We start from the raw sequence: 20399 nt of genomic DNA on the forward strand, positions 1-20399 counted from the left end.
CAAACATAGCCGCATTCATCCCACTTTCCATGTCTCTCAACTCAAACCATTTTATGGACCATCACCGCTCATATCCTATGCCCTTCCGGAACTCAGCGTTAACAATAAACCATTGATGATTCCTCAAGCCATTTTAGCTACACGACTGTTTGGCAACGAGCGTACACCACAGGTGCTCGTACAATGGTCTTTGAGCGCTCCAGAAGATGCCACTTGGGAGAATTTTTGAGACTTTTGTACGCTGTATGATCTTTCCGACCTTGAGGACAAGGTCAGTTTCGAAGGGGAGGGAACTGATAGCCCAGGCCCAATAGCTATTGACCCAATACAAGTCCACAAGAGAGTTGGGGACTGGCTGAAGGAAGCAGCGATTAAACAGCCGCACGAACAGACCCAGGAAGTTGTAGAAAGCAGAGACGAAGCCAACGATGAAGCCGACTCGGTACCAATCGACCATGGCAAAGAAGTGGTGACACGTGGGATAAGGAAGCGCGTGAGACCTCGCTGGCTCCAAGAATTTATTAGGCTGGAGAGGAGCTAAGAAGGATCGGCTAACAGAATGGTTGGAAATAGAAATTAAGTTGTTATTTGCCATTTCTTATCTTTCTTTCTGAGTATATTTACTGTTGTATTGGAACGAACAGAGGCATGTTGATTGTTCTTAAGCTTTTTTTGAGCTTTTGTTGGGAGTTTTGTATTGACTCAAACAATACGTATCAATTTTAGACTCTAACACACACACCATGCCACCAATGGTTCTCACACCTTGAACCATCAAGCCAACCCTCTTATGCTGGCTAGGAGGAGCACTATAGCCTACGGCCAGCATCCTAGGATTCTCCTCTAGAGTTGTCCTTGGGGTGTCATGGACCACCCCCTAATGAGCAATATGGGCTTTTAACCCATAGTGAGGAACATATATAATTTTCTTTTGGTAAACATATGGCTTATCACTTTAGTTATAGTTTCATATTTTCTTAAACAAACTATTCCAACCTTCCTTAATACTTATTTATTGACCATGAAACATTCACTGCGTGGGAAAATATGAGTTTAACTCATGGCATGCCCACACACCATGTTCAACTCTTCAACTGCTGCACGCTACCCCTAGAAGATGCACATCACTCTGTTGCTGTCACCAGATGACTTGCAACCCTGAGTGATCTTAGTGAGGGTCTCACAAACCTCCTTCACCAGAAGAACTCGACGTCCTTGTCGATATACTTCTAAGGTACTCATTAACCTTGGCTTTGAAATGCCATAAGTTAACAACCTTCTCCCACGTAGCACCAACAATGCCTTCTGTAACGTCCTACTCAGAAGAACGCCACATGTCGTGATTACAATTTGCTAATCCCGTCAATCGGGGTCTATTAGCCAAATGATTTGAAATTAATAATAAACTTAATTAAATAAATAACTTAGAATTATCAAACATATTTTACTTTAAACCAAAATAATTTACATATCCGGGATCCCGTAAAATTATTTTCAAAATATTACAAGTTATTTTGTACAGGTCGGCCTAAGCAACAAAATAGAAATTCTATACATTTTCTGTTGGACCCAACTCTCGTGGTCTAGCTTGGTCGGAACATGTACAAGTCATCCTTAAAGTTCTCGATCTCATGGCTGACCTGACATTGCTTTACCCTTGCCTGCACAAAAGAGCACTCATGAGCCAAGGCCTAGCAAGATAGAAAATAATACAGTATGATAATTATAATAATAATTACACCTCATATAGTACGCCACTGTGTATTTACTGTGCTACCGCACTAGATTACATTATTCCATATAACAATATCATTATAATTAATGTCTATGTAGCATAGACTTACGTGTTATGCTCACATCCTCTCTTACATTTAGGGCCTTAGTAGGGTTTATCTTGGTTATATCTTCGAGTCTAACTTAGTTATGCCTTATTTGCATAACACTACTGTTAGGTTTTATACCCTAAATAAAACTCCATTTCAATGTAATCTATTTTATTCAACATCAATAAAGAAACAGAAGTATTTTTCATTCATTTGTGTATGTTTTGGTTCACTTTATCAATTGCTTGTCTATTTGATTTATAAATTCATCTTAAACCCTTTTCACATACTTGATCATGTTTATTGTGCTGTCATCACATTGGAAAGTAAACATGACTATGTGAATAAAGTTTCCTAGATTTATCAGACACAGTGTTTTACTGATATGATAATCTACAACAAGAGTTTATACTATGTTCTTTCCAGAACATTGGTTAAAGTAAAGCTCAGGTTGGATGCATGGAGTATGCATCGGAAGGGACCGATATTGAACTTTGACTTAGATTTAATTAAACTTACCGTAAAATCTATTCAAGTCAATATCGCCAAGTTGATCCTAGATCAAATGATCTTAATCCTGTTATGATTAGGCTCAATCTCAAGAGGCTATTCGTGTTCCTTGAATTGTTAGTTAAGCCTACTTTTAGGTCAGGGTGATACGTACTTTTTGGGAACACGGTAGTGCAATTGAGTGGGAGCGCTAGCATAAACATGGAATCTATAGCTTCTATCTGGCGAATAGTAAGTAAAGGATGATCTCCTTCAAGCTTGACCAAACGAAAATAAATGATGGAGATCTCATTTCACATAAGCTGAAATATCATTTATACGCGGTCAAGTGTTTTAAGGATAAAATACATAGTAGGGTGTTACGGTAATTTAATCCCTTTACAGTGTAGATCATTCATATAGAGGATCATTGATCAAATTAGGATTATAACAATGGATAACTAATGATGTGTCTATATGGTGGAACATATAGAGCATTCTATATACTGAGAGTGCAATTCTAAGTTCTATGCGTGGATTCAATGAAGAATTAATAAGTTAGTGAATTTTAGTGCTAAATTCTTGATCTACTTATTGGAAGCTCGATTATATAGACCCATGGTCCCCCCACTAGTTGAGATAATATTGTTTGTAAGACTCATGTAATTGGTTTTGATTAATCAATTATAATTCACAAATTAGACTATGTCTATTTGTGAAATTTTCACTAAGTAAGGGCGAAATTGTAAAGAAAGAGTTAATAGGGGCATATTTGTTAATTATGATACTTTGTATGGTTCAATTAATAAATATGATAAATGACAATATTATTTAATAATTATTTATAATTATTAAATAGTTAGAATTGGCATTTAAATGGTTGAATTAAGAAATTGGCATTTTTGAGAAAATCAGATACAAAAGGTGTTAAAATTGCAAAATTGCAAAAAGCAAGGCCCAGTCCACTAAGCCATGCCCGGCCACCTTTGTAGGCTTTTTAAGTTGATATTTTCATTATTTTAATGCCAAATAATTCAAACCTAACCCTAGTGGAATGCTATAAATAGATAGTGAAGGCTTCAGGAAAATTACACACTTCTCATCAAAAAAACCTGAGCCTCCTCTCTCTTCTCTAGCCGCCACTCTCTCTCTCTCTTCTTCCTTCATATTTTGAACCTACCTTAGTGATTAGAGTAGTGCCCACACACAACAAGCAATACCTCAATCATAGTGAGGAAGATCGTGAAGAAAGATCATCAGTAAAGGAGATTCAGCATCAAGGATTCAGAGAAAGAGATCCAGGTTCAGATCTTGATAATACTCTGCTACAGAAAGGATTCAAGGGTTAGAGATCTGAATGGAATGAGTCATTTAATTCCGCTGCACCCAATGTAAGGTTTCTTAAACTTTATATGTGTTTAATTTATCGTTTTAGAAAGTTCTTATTTAGGATGTTAATAAACATACTTGTGAGTAGATCTAAGATCCTGGTAAAATAATTTCCAACAACTGGCCTCAGAGCCATGGTAATTGATTTACTTGCAAGAAATTTGGGCTTTAAAACGATTGTTTGTTTGTTTTTGGATGGTATCATGTTGTATTGAGTGTTATTTGATGATTGATTGATGTTTGTGAATTTTCGTAAAAAATAATTGCGATTCTGTTTCTGGAATTATTTTTATTGGATAGCATGGAAAAAATTAAGCAAGTTACTTTTTTACAGAACTCAATTTCGATTTAATTTGAATTAGTTATGAATTTTTGAAGATTTGAAAAAATCGGGGTTGTGCTGAAATTTTCCTGCGATCGCGAAAACTGTCCGTACAGCTCACAATTTTTTCGTTTTTCTTCGTTTTTTCATGCTTTTTCATGGAATTAACTTTCGATTTTTTGTGTACTTCTGTATTTATACTATTACTATTCCTAATTCAATTCTAATTATCATTTTGAATTAATTTAATATTTTTTAAATTTAATTCAAGATATTAGTGTAATTTGAATTTGAATAGAATTAGTATCTATCTTCTTGCTTAAAAAAATCTATCGTATTTTAAAATTTGATTATATCTTATCCTATTTTAAATTTAAAATAAGATAACTATAATCATGTAATTTTTAAATGATATAAGATATTTTGCTAATTTTTAAATTTTGTTATTTTATTTATTTAAATTACATTTAAAATTTGAGAAAGATATTCATTTATCTTTTCTAATTTTTTATTTAATTTTTATTTATAAAATAACATTTAAAATTTAAAAGTAGTTAGCAAATTTTTGAAATGATATTTAGGTTGGTTGAAACCTAATTTTTCAAAAATTGTAGGTTTAATTTTAAATTTAAATATTTAATTAAATTTCGATTTTTTTTTTTAATTTTTTAATTTTTTTTTAATTTTCGATTTTTTTTATTTAATTAATTATTTTCGAAATTAATTATTTAATTTAAAATTAAATAAATCCTACATCCAACTATCTAACTAACCTTGTTGCAGGAGTATGTCTTTTAGCTTATGTGTAAGTTTTCAAAACCTATTATTACTTGATTGCAAATAGCCATGGTTACTTTTTGCCAGATCTAATGATCTGATGGCTCCCTTGGTCAAGATAATAATTTGTAACATGTATATTTACAATCTTCTTTCATCTGTGTATGACCTAGCAACATGATAGGACCCATCCAAAGTGTGCCTGTGTGAGCCTATGTGTTTAATTTTATTATAGATGCTTATAGGTTGTTGTTGCTAAAATAAATTATCATAGTTCTTGATAGAATTTATTTAGGCCCATTTAGTTTTTGGGCCTATTCAATTAATAACAATTGTTCTTATTAAGGTTAAATTCCTCTCTTTTGGGCCTTGTGTGAGAGTTGGGAGCCATAGAAGTGGGTACGACATACTGAACCCAGCACCCCCTTACATGAACCACCCCAATTGTGAAGGCCCATTTGCCTGATTTGAATGACTGTATTAGGTTAATTACACTAGTTTAACCTAATTAAAATTGATTAGCAACATAATTAATTTCATTTATTTTGAAATTAATTTAGAAAATCATAGTTTAAAGAATTTTATATTCTAAGCTAAACTATATGTATTTTCTTGTATTTAATTAAATATAGAATTATAATCATCTAGATTCTTTCTGAAGCTTAATTTAAATTTTTCATTAAATATTCCTATTTAAGTTGATATTTAGTTATTTACAACTAACCAACTTAAATCTGAATATCTTTTGGATTTAAAATTTCAAAATTAAGTTGAGGAATTTTAGGCATTGGTTATTAAGATTCTTTAGATATTTTTTAAGTTAATATCTTTTCGAATATTAACTTAAAATGGAATATCTTCAAATTAAGTGGTTACAACTTAATTTTAAATTTAATTAAATCTGATTTGAAAGATATTTAAGTTGATTTTTTAGATTCTTCTAAAACAACTTAAACAAGATATTTTCAAATTTGTTCCATTTAATATTCAAATTTATTTTTTGAATTTAATTAATAATTGAAAATTAATTAAAGTTGATTTTTTTTATTTAAATCAATTTTGATTTGTAATTTTTCATTATTATATTATGGAACTTGTTCGATATTTATTTGAATTTATTTTTCAAATTTAAATAATAATTGAAAATTAATTAAAGTTGATTTTTTTATTTAAACCAACTTTAATTTGTAATTTTTCATTATTATAATATCGAATTAAAATGATTATACAAAATACATATAATATTTTTTAAATAATGAGCTTTTAATCAAGAGACATTCGATCTCCATTGTGGGTTTTACACCGCGTTTGTTTTAGTGAGTAATCCTCCTTAATGGAGGAACGTTCATTAGCAATTTCGCACCGTTTAAACTCGCATGATAAGTAGTTTGTAAGTGTTTTGTATGGTATAGATCACCCTAATGGTGGCGACCATACTTGACTTGCAAATTATGAAACAATGGTGGAAGCTCATAAGATAGAATTGCCTTGACTCTCGCCTAAACGGGACAATGCTGAATTCCAATCTTGATCGAATAAAAGGTTGCTAGAATGGTTATCATTTTAGATGAGCTGACAACTCTATTCAATGGATGATGCTTTGACTCTCGCCTAAACGGGACACTGTATCAGTTTGTTGAAATACCTTGGAAAATAAACTATGTTAGATTTAGTATTTCTATAACATATGTCATTACTTGTTATTTTCTAAATTGTGTATGAATTTATGAGCCAAAACCTTACTTCTGTTTTATTGATGTGTTGTAGTGTCATTATGAATAACCCTCACCCCGACCCTCTACTAGTTACTATCTTAGCAAAAGAACTCTATAGTGTGAAAATGCATCCTGGTAGTTGCATTAACTCGCACCTGTTGATGATGAATATGAAGTTCCAAAAGGCAAATCTACTAGGAATTGATTTATCAAGAGAACAATGGGTCCAACTTATCCTTAATAGTCTTCCCCCGGAGTATAATGAATTTGTTATCTCTTACATGATCAACAATTCTAACTCTTCCGACATGGACAAGCTCGAAACAGAATTACGAGCCCATGAACGGAACTTGATTGCAATGGGTCCCCCTGGGTTTGCAATCAATAATTGAAGGAAAAGGACTAGGTATGAAGGATTTAGCAAAACTGCTTCTTCAAGTACAATTATCAGACATGATCTTCTATGTTCGAATTGTAATGAAAAGGGACATCATGAAGAACGATGTTCCAGGCTTCTAAACAATTCAAACGAAGGTAATGCTTTTGTCTTTGAATCATGTGTTTTAGAGAACAACAAATCCATCTGGATTGTTGATTCTGGGTCTACTAACCATGTATGTTCTTCACTGCAGTTGCTTGAAGCTTGGGAAAATCTGCTTCCAGGAGAGTTAAAGCTTAAAGTTGGCAATGGCGAATTAGTATCGGTCAAAGCTAGAGGAAAAGCCCGCATCAAGTTTCAACAAAGATTTTTAATTTTAGAAAATGTTTTATTTATTCCAAACTTTAGTAGAAACTTGATTAGTGTCTCATGTTTGCAAACACAATCTTATATATTGAATTTTTCGAGTACAAATTGTTCAATTTCTCGTAATGGATTTCAAATATATGTTGCTATAATGGAACAAGGGCTTTATGTTTTAAGACCGAGTACTCAAATCTCACTAAATAGTGAACTTTTCAGTGTAGCTAGACCTAGAAACCTAAAAAGAAAAGAGATTGATAATGATGATCAAACTTATCTATGGCATTTACGTTTAGGTCATATAGGCTTTGATAGACTCAATAGGCTCACCAAAGACGGTCCATTGAAAAATGTCGTCTTAGGTGAACTGCCAGTATGCGAGTCCTGCCTAGAAGGAAAAATGACTAAACGTTCTTTCTCTGCAAAGGGAGAGCGTGCCAAAATCCCTCTAGGGTTAGTGCATTCCGATGTCTGCGGACCTTTGAATGTCAAAGCCCGAGGTAGTTATGAGTATTTTTGTCACTTTCATTGACGATTTCTCTAGATATAGTTTTCTTTACCTAATGCAAAAGAAATATGAAACGTTTGAAAAGTTTCAGGAGTTTCATGCTTTGGCCCAAAACCAATTAGGTAAATCATTAAAGATCTTGCGAACTGATAGGGGTGGAGAATATATGGATATGCAGTTCAAAGATCATTTAATTGAACTTGGAATTGAATCCCAATACACTGCCCCAGCCACTCCACAACAAAATGGAGTTGCAGAAAGAAGAAATCGCACTCTTTTGGAAATGGTTAGGTCTATGCTGAGTTATTCAACTCTGTCTACGTCCTTCTGGGGATATGCTATACAGATGGAAAATGACATTCTAAATGTTGTTCCATCTAAAGCAGTCCCTAAGACACCCGTCGAACTTTGAAATGGTCGAACACCTAGTTTACGCCATTACAGAATTTGGGGGTGCCCTGCTCATGTCTTAAGAAAGAAAGAAGGCAAACTTGAATCACGTACCGAAGTATGCATGTTTGTCGGAAATTCTAAAGAGACTAGGGGTGGACTATTTTATAGTCACAAGGATAACACAGTGTTTGTTTCTACAAATGCTACTTTCCTTGAAGAGAACTATATTAAAGACTACAAACCGAAAAGTAAAGTTGTTCTAGAAGAATTGCTATCAGATATAAGTCCTTCCAATGTTCCGTCCTCTTCCACTCGTGAAGAAGACAATCCCACTCCCTCAGTTGAACAAACTGAGAAATCTACTACTAAAGTTTCTGTTCAGAAGACAACCGTACCTCGTCGTAGTGGGAGGGTTTCAACAAAACCTGCTTGTTATGGCTTGGATGGTGAAATCAATATGGTCGTAGGTGACGGTATTGATGACGATCCATTAACCTATAAACAGGCAATGGCTAGTCCGCAACGGAAACGATGGTCAGCCGGCATGGATTCAGAAATGGATTCCATGAAAAAGAACAAAGTCTGGGAATATGTAGACGCACCTGACGACTATCATCCGATAGGATGCAAGTGGGTTTACAAGAAGAAAAGAGGAGCTGGAGGCGAAGTCGAAACTTTTAAAGCTAGACTTGTAGCCAAGGGTTATACCCAAAGAGAAGGTGTGGACTATGAGGAAACTTTTAGTCATGTTGCCATGCTCAAATCCATCTGAATTCTTCTCTCCATAGCTGCTGCTTTCGATTATGAAATCTGGCAGATGGATGTCAAGACTGCCTTCCTTAATGGGGTACTTGAAGAAACCATCTATATGGAGCAACCAGAAGGTTATGTTCTTCCTGGGCAGGAAAAGAAAGTTTGCAAGTTAAACAGGTCTATCTATGGACTTAAGCAAGCTTCTCGCTCATGGAACAAGAGGTTTGATGAAATCATCAAGACCTACGGCTTTCTTCAGAATGAAGATGAACCTTGTGTTTACCAACTCAAGGAAGACCAAATAGTAGTATTCCTGGTCCTTTATGTTGATGACATTTTGATAATTGGAAACAATGTCAAGAAAATGACTCACATCAAGGAATGGCTCAACACTCAATTCGATATGAAAGATTTGGGTGAAGCAGCCTATGTTCTTGGTATTCAGATTATCAGAAACTGGAAAAACAGATCTCTTGCTCTCTCTCAAACAACCTACATAGACAAAGTATTAGAGAGATTCTTCATGAACAATGCCAATGGGGCAAACATGCCTTCTAGATATGGTATTCGTCTATCTAAGGAACAGTCACCGACTGATCCTCAAGAGATAGAGGACATGGCGAATATTCCCTATGCCTCTGCAGTTGGAAGTCTAATGTATGCACTGTTATGCACTAGACCTGACATCTGTTACGATGTTGGAATCGTGAGCAGGTATCAGTCTAATCCAGGACAAGAACATTGGAATACAGTTAAGTATATTCTGAAATACTTAAAGAGTACAAGGAATCTTGTGTTAGTCTACAAGGGTGGTGCTTTAAATCCCATAGGCTACACTGATTCAGATTTCCAAGCAAGTCTTGAAGACAGGAAATCTACATCTGGGATGGTGTTTACTCTTGGGGGTGGAGCAGTGGTTTGGAGAAGTGCTAAACAAACCGCGATATCAGACTCAACTATGGAAGCTGAATACATAGGAGCAGCCGAAGCTGCTAAAGAACTTGTCTGGCTAAGAAAGTTCTTGTTGGAAATTATTTTACCAGGATCTTAGATCTACTCACAAGTATGTTGTTTAAACACCCTAAACATGAACTTTCTAAAACGATAAATTAAACACATATAAAGTTAAGAAAACCTTACATTGATGCAGCAAAATTAATGCCTCCTTCCACTCAGATCTCTAACCCTTGTATCCTTTCTAAAGCAGAGTATAATCAAGATCTGAGCCCGAATGTCCTTCTTCTTCAAGTTTGATCCTTCACAGTCTTCCAATCTATGATTGAGTTACTGCTTGCTGTGTGTGGGCACTTACTCTTTCACTAGGGTCGAAATTGATGAAGGGAAAAGAGAAGAGAGGGTTTCGGCCAGGTATAGAAAGTGGGGAAGGCTCAGTTTTTCTGAAGAGAGAAATTTCTGTCAGAAAGGCTTGTGAAAACTTATGATTTGACTGAGCCATCACTTTCTATTTATAGGCAACTACTAGATTTAGGTTAGGAATTATTTGGCATTAAAATAATGAAAATATTAATTTGAAAAACCTATTTAAGTGGCCGGCCATGGTGTGTTATTGGGCCTCACTTAATTTTGCAGTTTTATCAAATTTTATCTCTATTTTCTCAAAAACGCTAATTTTCCAATTCTAACCTTTTAAATACCAAAACTAATTATTTAATAACTAAAATAGATTATTAAATAATATTGTCATTTAATTTAATTATTAATTAGACATATAAAGTCCATTAATAAATAAATAAACCTAGAAACTCTTTTCTTTACAATTTCACCCCTGCTTAGTGAAAATTCATAAAATTAGACATAGTCTAACTTTAGAATTATAATTGATCAATCACGAATCAATTAATGAGTCTTACAAGCAAAATGTTCTCAACTAGAATGGGGACCATGGATCTATATGCTGAGCTTCCAATAAGTGAACCAAATTTACCAAGTAAATTCCTACTTATTAATTCTTCGTTGAATCCACTCTTAGAACTTAGAATTGCACTCTCAGACTTATATAGAGCATATTGTATGTTCCACGATATCAATATACTATCTCATTTAACCATTGTTATAATCTTATTGTGATTTAAAGATCCTCTATATAGATGATCTACATCGAGATGGGATTTCTTTACCGTTCTCACCCCTCAATGTATTTTGCCCCTTAAAACACTTAGCTACCTGTAAATGGTGTTTAGTGATCTAATAATTAGTCAGTTAAACAAGAGCTCATCCATTTACTTTTATTTGCTAAGCTCGAAGGGAATCATCACTTGACTTCTATACACCAGTAGAAGCTATAGATTCCATATTTATGTTCAGCACTCCCACTCAATCATACTATCATGTTCCTAAAATATACGTATCACCCTGACCCAAAAGTAGGCTTAACTAATAAATCTAAGAACATGAATAGCACTCCTGAGTTGAGCCTAAGCATATCAGGATTTAGATTCTTTTAATCTTAAGATCAACTACTGATATTGACTTGGAAAGATATGTATAACGGTAAGTTTGTAATATCTTAACTTAGTTGCAATATCGGTCCAGTCCAATGTATACTCCATACATTCGAAACTAGTATACTTTACTAATGTCCTAGAAAGAACATAACACTCACTCCAAGTGTAAGTACACATCATCGCTGATTATCACATTAGTGTAAATCTAATAACACTGATGAAACAGGGACCAAAACTTTTGATTCATATGATCACAATCACATTCCACTGTGTTGACGATACTGTAATTGTGAATAAACATATGATCTGGATTTAGCTGATTTTGTGTGTATGTATGTAATAAACATATTAAACATATTAAACCATTAGCATGTAAAATTCATGCAAACATCAATCACTTCAAATTTCTTATATTGATAACTAATCAGATTGTAAAGAGTTTTATTTAGGGAATAAAACCCAACAGTTCTTCACCAGCATAGGTGTTGTTCCTGGAATGGAAAAGCCTCTGGTACTACTCTGTGATAACAATGGAGCAATAACAAACAGTAAAGAACCTCGAAGCCACAAGAGAAGTAAACACATTGAAAGGAAGTATCACATTATCAGAGAATACGTGGCAAGAGGGGATGTACTAGTTGAGAAAGTTGACACAGAGGACAACCTAGCTGATCCATTTACCAAAGTCCTGGCCGTGACAGCCTTTGAAAAGCACCGTCAGAATTTAGGATTAATTGATATGTACTAATTAGTTTTATATTAGTGCAAGTGGGAGTTTGTTAGGTTTTATGCCCTAAATAAAACTCTATTTCAATGTAATCTATTTTATTCAACATCAATAAAGAAACATAAGTATTTTTCATTCATTTGTGTATGTTTTGGTTCACTTTATCAATTGCTTGTCTATTTGATTTATAAATTCATCTTAAACCCTTTTCACATACTTGATCATGTTTATTGTGCTGTCATCACTTGGAAAGTAAACATGACTATGTGAATAAAGTTTCCTAGATTTATCAGACACAGGGTTTTACTGATATGATAATCTACAACAAGAATTTACTTGTATTTAGAGAAATATTATGTTCTTTCCAGAACATTGGTTAAAGTAAAGCTCAGGTTGGATGCATGGAGTATGCATCGGAAGGGACCGATATTAAACTTTGACTTAGATTTAATTAAACTTACCGTAAAATCTATTCAAGTCAATATCGCCAAGTTGATCCTAGATCAAATGATCTTAATCCTGTTATGATTAGGCTCAATCTCAAGAGGCTATTCGTGTTCCTTGAATTGTTAGTTAAGCCTACTTTTAGGTCAGGGTGATACATACTTTTTGGGAACACGGTAGTGCAATTGAGTGGGAGCGCTAGCATAAACATGGAATCTATAGCTTCTATCTGGCGAATATTAAGTAAAGGATGATCTCCTTCGAGCTTGACCAAACGAAAATAAATGATGGAGATCTCATTTCACATAAGCTGAAATATCATTTATACGGGCTCAAGTATTTTAAGGATAAAATACATAGTAGGGTGTTACGGTAATTTAATCTCTTTACAGTGTAGATCATTCATATAGAGGATCATTGATCAAATTAGGATTATAACAATGGATAACTAATGATGTTTCTATATGGTGGAACATATAGAGCATTCTATATACTGAGAGTGCAATTCTAAGTTCTATGCGTGGATTCAACGAAGAATTAATAAGTTAGTGAATTTTAGTGCTAAATTCTTGATCTACTTATTGGAAGCTCGGTTATATAGACCCATGGTCCCCCCACTAGTTGAGATAATATTGTTTGTAAGACTCATGTAATTGGTTTTGATTAATCAATTATAATTCACAAATTAGACTATGTCTATTTGTGAAATTTTCACTAAGTAAGGGCGAAATTGTAAAGAAAGAGTTAATAGGGGCATATTTGTTAATTATGATACTTTGTATGGTTCAATTAATAAATATGATAAATGACAATATTATTTAATAATTATTTATAATTATTAAATAGTTAGAATTGGCATTTAAATGGTTGAATTAAGAAATTGACATTTTTGAGAAAATCAGATACAAAAGGTGTTAAAATTGCGAAATTGCAAAAAGCAAGGCCCAGTCCACTAAGCCATGGCCGGCCACCTTTGTAGGCTTTTTAAGTTGATATTTTCATTATTTTAATGCCAAATAATTCAAACCTAACCCTAGTGGAATGCTATAAATAGATAGTGAATGCTTCAGGAAAATTACACACTTCTCATCAGAAAAACCTGAGCCTCCTCTCTCTTTTCTAGCCGCCACTCTCTCTCTCTCTCTTCTTCCTTCATATTTCGAACCTACCTTAGTGATTAGAGTAGTGCCCACACACAGCAAGCAATACCTCAATCATAGTGAGGAAGATCGTGAAGAAAGATCATCAGCAAAGGAGATTCAGCATCAAGGATTTAGAGAAAGAGATCCAGGTTCAGATCTTGATAATACTCTGCTACAGAAAGGATTCAAGGGTTAGAGATCTGAACGGAAGGAGTCATTTAATTCCGCTGCACCCAATGTAAGGTTTCTTAAACTTTATATGTGTTTAATTTATCGTTTTAGAAAGTTCTTATTTAGGATGTTAATAAACATACTTGTGAGTAGATCTAAGATCCTGGTAAAATAATTTCCAACAACTACTCAAATATTTATTTAAAAAATTATTGCATATTTATAACAATACGTACTTAGGGTAATCACCCTAAGTCATGATTTCACAATAACAATTAAATATCATATTGCGCCACCGCACTATATTCTATGTACTTAGTTCGTTGTCTTACTAGATTTCTAATATGTGGAGAAATCTTAATGCACCGGTAATTCTGACCAAGTGCCGATAATTCTAGTCACAATTCTCGAGTCTACAAACTAGGGTTTATCCTAAAATTATATGTCATAATATATACATTTAAGACTCCAATACTAGACCAAATAGTAGAGCTCGAAATGAGCTTTCCAACGATATTAAGAACGTCCAAATCGGAGTTCGGAGTCAATAGTTATGACCAAAATAAGTTCCTGGAAATCATAAATGCTCTCTACAAGATTTGGTCGCAGCTACTGGGTTTGAAAAATCCAGAAATCTAATTTTAAAGCTCCGAAAAGGCACAAACTCAACCCAAACTTCACCTAAATCATCAACAACAAAATTCATGACAAATTAAGATGTTTTTTTAGGTATTTGCACTTCACATGGACATGCTTGAATGACAAAAATAACCAACAAAGTTCAATTAACACCAAAGCATGCTTTAAGAACTCAAGAACACAAAAACTAAAATTCTCATGCTCAACTCCTCAAACAAACACAACTACTAAATCTAATAAAACCTTCATGTTCCATACAAAACTAAGCTTAAACAATCAACTGTTGGGTTTTATGCTCTAAATAAAACTCTTTACAATCTGATTAGTTATCAATATAAGAAATTTGAAGTGATTGATGTTTGCGTGAATTCTACATGCTAATGGTTTAATATGTTAAATATGTTTATTACATTTACACACAAAATCAGTTAAATCCAGATCATATGTTTATTCACAATTACAGTATCGTCAACACAGTGGAATGTGATTGTGATCATATGAATCAAAAGTCTTGGTCCCTGTTTTATCAGTGTTATTGGATTTACACTAATGTGATAATCAGCGATGATGTATACTTACACTTGGAGTAAGTGTTATGTTCTTTCCAGGACATTAGTAAAGTATACTAGTTTCGAATGTATGGAGTATACATTGGACTGGACCGATATTGCAACTAAGTTAAGATATTACAAACTTACCGTTATACATATCTTTCCAAGTCAATATCAGTAGTTGATCTTAAGATTAAAAGAATCTAAATCCTGATATGCTTAGGCTCAACTCAGGAGTGCTATTCATGTTCTTTGATTTATTAGTTAAGCCTACTTTTGGGTCAGGGTGATACGTATATTTTGGGAACATGATAGTATGATTGAGTGGGAGTGTTGAACATAAATATAGCTTCTACTGGTGTATAGAAGTCAAGTGATGATTCCCTTCGAGCTTAGCAAATAGAAGTAAATGGATGAGCTCTTGTTTAACTGACTAATCATTAGATCACTAAACACCATTTACAGGTAGCTAAGTGTTTTAAGGGGCAAAATACATTGAGGGGTGAGAACGGTAAAATAATCCCATCTCGATGTAGATCATCTATATAGAAGATCTTTAAATCACAATAAGATTATAACAATGGTTAAATGAGATAGTATATTGATATCGTGGAACATACAATATGCTCTATATAAGTCTGAGAGTGCAATTCTAAGTTCTAAGAGTGGATTCAACGAAGAATTAATAAGTAGGAATTTACTTGGTAAATTTGGTTCACTTATTGGAAGCTCAGCATATAGATCCATGGTCCCCATTCTAGTTGAGAACATTTTGCTTGTAAGACTCATTAATTGATTCGTGATTGATCAATTATAATTCTAAAGTTAGACTATGTCTAATTTTATGAATTTTCACTAAGCAGGGGTGAAATTGTAAAGAAAAGAGTTTCTAGGTTTATTTATTTATTAATGGACATTATATGTCTAATTAATAATTAAATTAAATGACAATATTATTTAATAATCTATTTTAGTTATTAAATAATTAGTTTTGGCATTTAAAAGGTTAGAATTGAAAAATTGGTGTTTTTGAGAAAATAGAGATAAAATTTGATAAAACTGCAAAATCAAGTGAGGCCCACTAACACACCATGGCCGGCCACTTAAATGGGTTTTTCAAATTAATATTTTCATTATTTTAATGCCAAATAATTCCTAACCTAAACCTAGTAGTTGCCTATAAATAGAAAGTGATGGCTCAGTCACAATACATGCTTTCACATGCTTTCATTAGTAATCTGACAGAAATTTCTCTCTTCACAAAAACTGAGCCTTCCCCACTTTCTATACCTGGCCGAAATCCCTTTCTCTTTTCTCCTTCATCAATTTCGTGACCCTAGTGAGAGAGTAAGTGCCCACACACAGCAAGCAGTAACTCAATCATAGATTGGAAGACTGTGAAGGATCAAACTTGAAGAAGAAGGACATTCGGGCTCAGATCTTGATTATACTCTGCTACAGAAAGGATTCAAGGGTTAGAGATATGAGTGGAAGGAGACATTAATTCCGCTGCATCAATGTAAGGTTTTCTTAACTTTATATGTGTTTAATTTATCGTTTTAGAAAGTTCATATTTAGGGTGTTTAAACAACATACTTGTGAGTAGATCTAAGATCCTGGTAAAATAAATATTCCAACAACAACAATATTATCAAGATTCTGATTTGAAAAAAAACCTAAGCACAACAACAACAATAGCCTATCATTTTTTGGCTTTAAACACAAAATTACCCACAAAACCACAACACAAATTGTAACGCCCTAATGCTAAGGCACGTTACAGTGCTTTTCAATTACGGTGCAATCTTTGCTAATAAAAGAATTTTCTTGAAAACCGTGTCAAATTAAAACTTTTGTATTAATTAATAAACTTTATAATATATTAAAATATTTACAAGTGTCGGGATCTCGTTTTTAAACTTTGTAAAATTAACATTCCCAAAATATACATTTTTCATAGGTCGCACAGCGACTAACAAAATACAATCCCCAGATGTCCCCGAGACCGAACACTCCAGGTCGCGCCGCTTTAACATGTACAATCTCATCTGAGCTCAGGTTCACTCCTGTTTAGCCTTCGCCTTTCCTTTACCTACACATGAAAGTAGAACTGTGAGTCGACAGACTCAGTAAGCAAAGCATACAACATATCATATAATTTCCCGACTTGTACTTAGGCGCCCATACACCTATTTACAAGGCTTAACAGATGAGTACGAACGTTCCATACTAGGGTATAGCCACTATACCACATGCACTACGTACCTCGATGTACGAGTGTTGGTAGGGTTTGTTTATACCCTGAGTACCTTTGAGTGATATACCACGCACTCCCAGTACCTCACCGTACTTATGCTGGTATCACGGTACTCTCAGATAACATTCACTGTACCAACGCACTCTACACTATAATCGTATAAGTGTTGGTAGTGCGAATAACATTTTAAGCATGCATATACACATAACATATACATACACTCAGATATTCATATCACATATTATATACAGTTCTTACCTTCTTTCCGAATTCAAGTGTGCTGGCCGACCTGAACGGAAATGCTCGTGCTAGATGGATGCCCTAATCACATTAATTGTAACACAGATGAGTGACTCGCTAAATCACTTTCCGGGGACTTAAACTTGAAACTAAGAGTTCCCCTATCGATAAACAACATGGCAATACCCTAAATATCTCAAAATTAGGAAAAACTAGGGTCCCAAAAATTCCCCCAACTGGAAGTCCAGTTCTGGGACACCAACCGGTCGACCGGTTGGTACCGGTCCCCCAGAACCGAAATTCCGGTTCTGCACTGGGAACCAAAATAATGCCCCCATCAACTCAAAATTCCACCAAACTTTACCAAACTCTCCAGAACACCTGTACAATGCATTTACAACATTTTCCAACCAACAAATCCCAGAAATAACCACTAAGTCAAATTATGCCATTAAAGACCTAAACTTTTCAAAACTCAAGTTTACTTAATTCCCACACTATAACTCAAAACTGAAATCCAAGGCTTAAAATCAACTCAAATTAGACATACAATTCAAACCCTAAGCATTCTCAAACCTAATAGCCCCTAAATTAGAAAACCAAAACCTCAAACCAAGCAAAAGCTTAAAAACTAAAGGAGGGTTCCATTAGAGCTTACCTTAGCTTGAATCTCCCAAAGTTCTTTGCTGAAATCACTAAAAATCAGCAGCTCTTCCCCTTGGATAAGCCCCAGCCGAAAGAGAAAAGAGAGAGAGAGAGAAAGTTCTATTTGATTTCTCTTTTAATTTTCTAAATTTGTTTTCAAATGAAAAGGGAATTACTAAACTAATCCCTTGCTGAAATTAATGAGGGTGCTAGGTGTCAACTAATGGGGCAGCCACCTATTCCATTCTTTGCCAAAAGACTAAATTACCCTTTAGTTAAAACTTAAGGTATTTCTAAAGCTAGGGGTAAAATGGTCAAATCCCATAACCCCGCTCAATCCCGATGATTTATTTTCTCTAAAATATTCCCCGCTAAGAAATAAAGTTCTAAACTTACCCATGTGATCAAACTAGCCATCCATCGCATTTTCCGTTGTCGCCGAGCAAAAATTACAAAAATAACATATTTCACATATAAGCTAAATAATACCCCTAGAGTTTAATAAAATCTCCAGAATTGAGAAATTATAACTCTAATATTTATTTCTATATATTGGGGCCCACAATTAAATAATTTCATAAATAATAATAAAATAATAAAAATTAGTGCTAATTGTCTTTACTAATCCCAATTACTAAAGCGGTCATTACACAAATGATACATGAACACTAAGCTCAAAATCATCAAAATTTCAATATACACAAAAATCAGCTGAAAGTTAAGTCTCATCTCATAATTCAAATCACAAAAAACAATTCTACCTCAAGCAATTCTTCCAAGCTCAAACTCGAAAATCCACCCAAAGCTTTGATTTTTCCTCAAGATTCAACAATATGTAAATTGGCTTAAGAGAGAGAGAGAGGGAGAGAGAGAGAGAGAGAGATAAGATCAGAAATTTGTTTCTCTTTAATTAAAATACTTAAGGCATTTCTAGTAAAAAGGTGGTTAAAAGACCAATTTACCCTTAGTGCTAATATTCTATTTAAAAATCATTAAAGGGAAATATAGACATTACACTTCTACAAATACATTCATATATTCTCAAACAAATAATGTTATAATATAATCACATCATAAAATAATTTTGAATCCTAAACCTTGTTCGGACCTAAAATATCTTGTTGTGACTAAACTGTATCAACTTGTCAAAAATCACCTACAGTAAAATAATATAAACATATTGTATAATAATATAGTCTATTAGTACAATAAATATTAAAATTATGATTTTACCCTTTCTGGATCAAAATTACAAAAATACCTCTAACTCATAAATGGGATCTTAAATGCAATAATTCTCAAATAATTTCTATATAATTAATATATAGTAATATAATTACTCAATTATAATTAATTTATTTTAATTAAAGTTGGTAATCTATTTATTAATCTCAGGATAATACACATTTGCCTTCCCACTAAAACCAAGTACTCTGTTCTTTGATTCTTTTTACTAGCTCCCAATGTACGATGATCAAGGACTTTAGCTAACTTCTTCTTGAATTGCTTCCTTATAGTAGGAGGAGCCTCTATCGCTTGTCGTCTTCCTTCGATCTTGTCTTCATGAAACTTCTTTAAGAAACTAACATGGAAAGTTAGATGCAAGTTAAACCTCTTAGGTAGCTTCAATTTTAAGTCATTTCACCCATCTTCTGTACAATCTTGCAGGGACCAGCATACTTCTGGATCGTTCCTTTATGCAAGTGTTTGTTTGTGATTTTTTTCTAAATTTGGAGCGTGAGTTTCAGTAACACTCTATCTTCCACAGAAAACTCTAAGTCTCGCATGTGCTTATCACCATATTTCTTCATCCACCTTGAAGCTTTACTCAGGCTATCCCTAGCAATTTCCAATTGTTGGAATTTATTTTACCAGGATCTTAGATCTACTCACAAGTATGTTGTTTAACACCCTAAATATGAACTTTCTAAAACGATAAATAAACACATATGAAATTAAGAAAACCTTACATTGGTTGCAGCGGAATAATGTCTCCTTCCACTCAGATCTCTAACCCTTGTATCCTTTCTGTCGCAGAGTATTATCAAGATTTGAGCCCGAATGTCCTTCTCTTTGTGTGTGATCCTTCACAGTCTTCCAATCTATGATTGAGGTACCACTTGCTGTGTGTGGGCACTACTCTATCACTGAGGGTTTCGAAATTATGAAGAGGAAAAGAGAGAGGGTTAAGTTCGGCTATAGAGAGA

The sequence above is a fragment of the Cannabis sativa genome, chromosome 1 (assembly GCF_029168945.1).
Source record: "Cannabis sativa cultivar Pink pepper isolate KNU-18-1 chromosome 1, ASM2916894v1, whole genome shotgun sequence".
Classification (NCBI taxonomy): Eukaryota; Viridiplantae; Streptophyta; class Magnoliopsida; order Rosales; family Cannabaceae; genus Cannabis; species Cannabis sativa.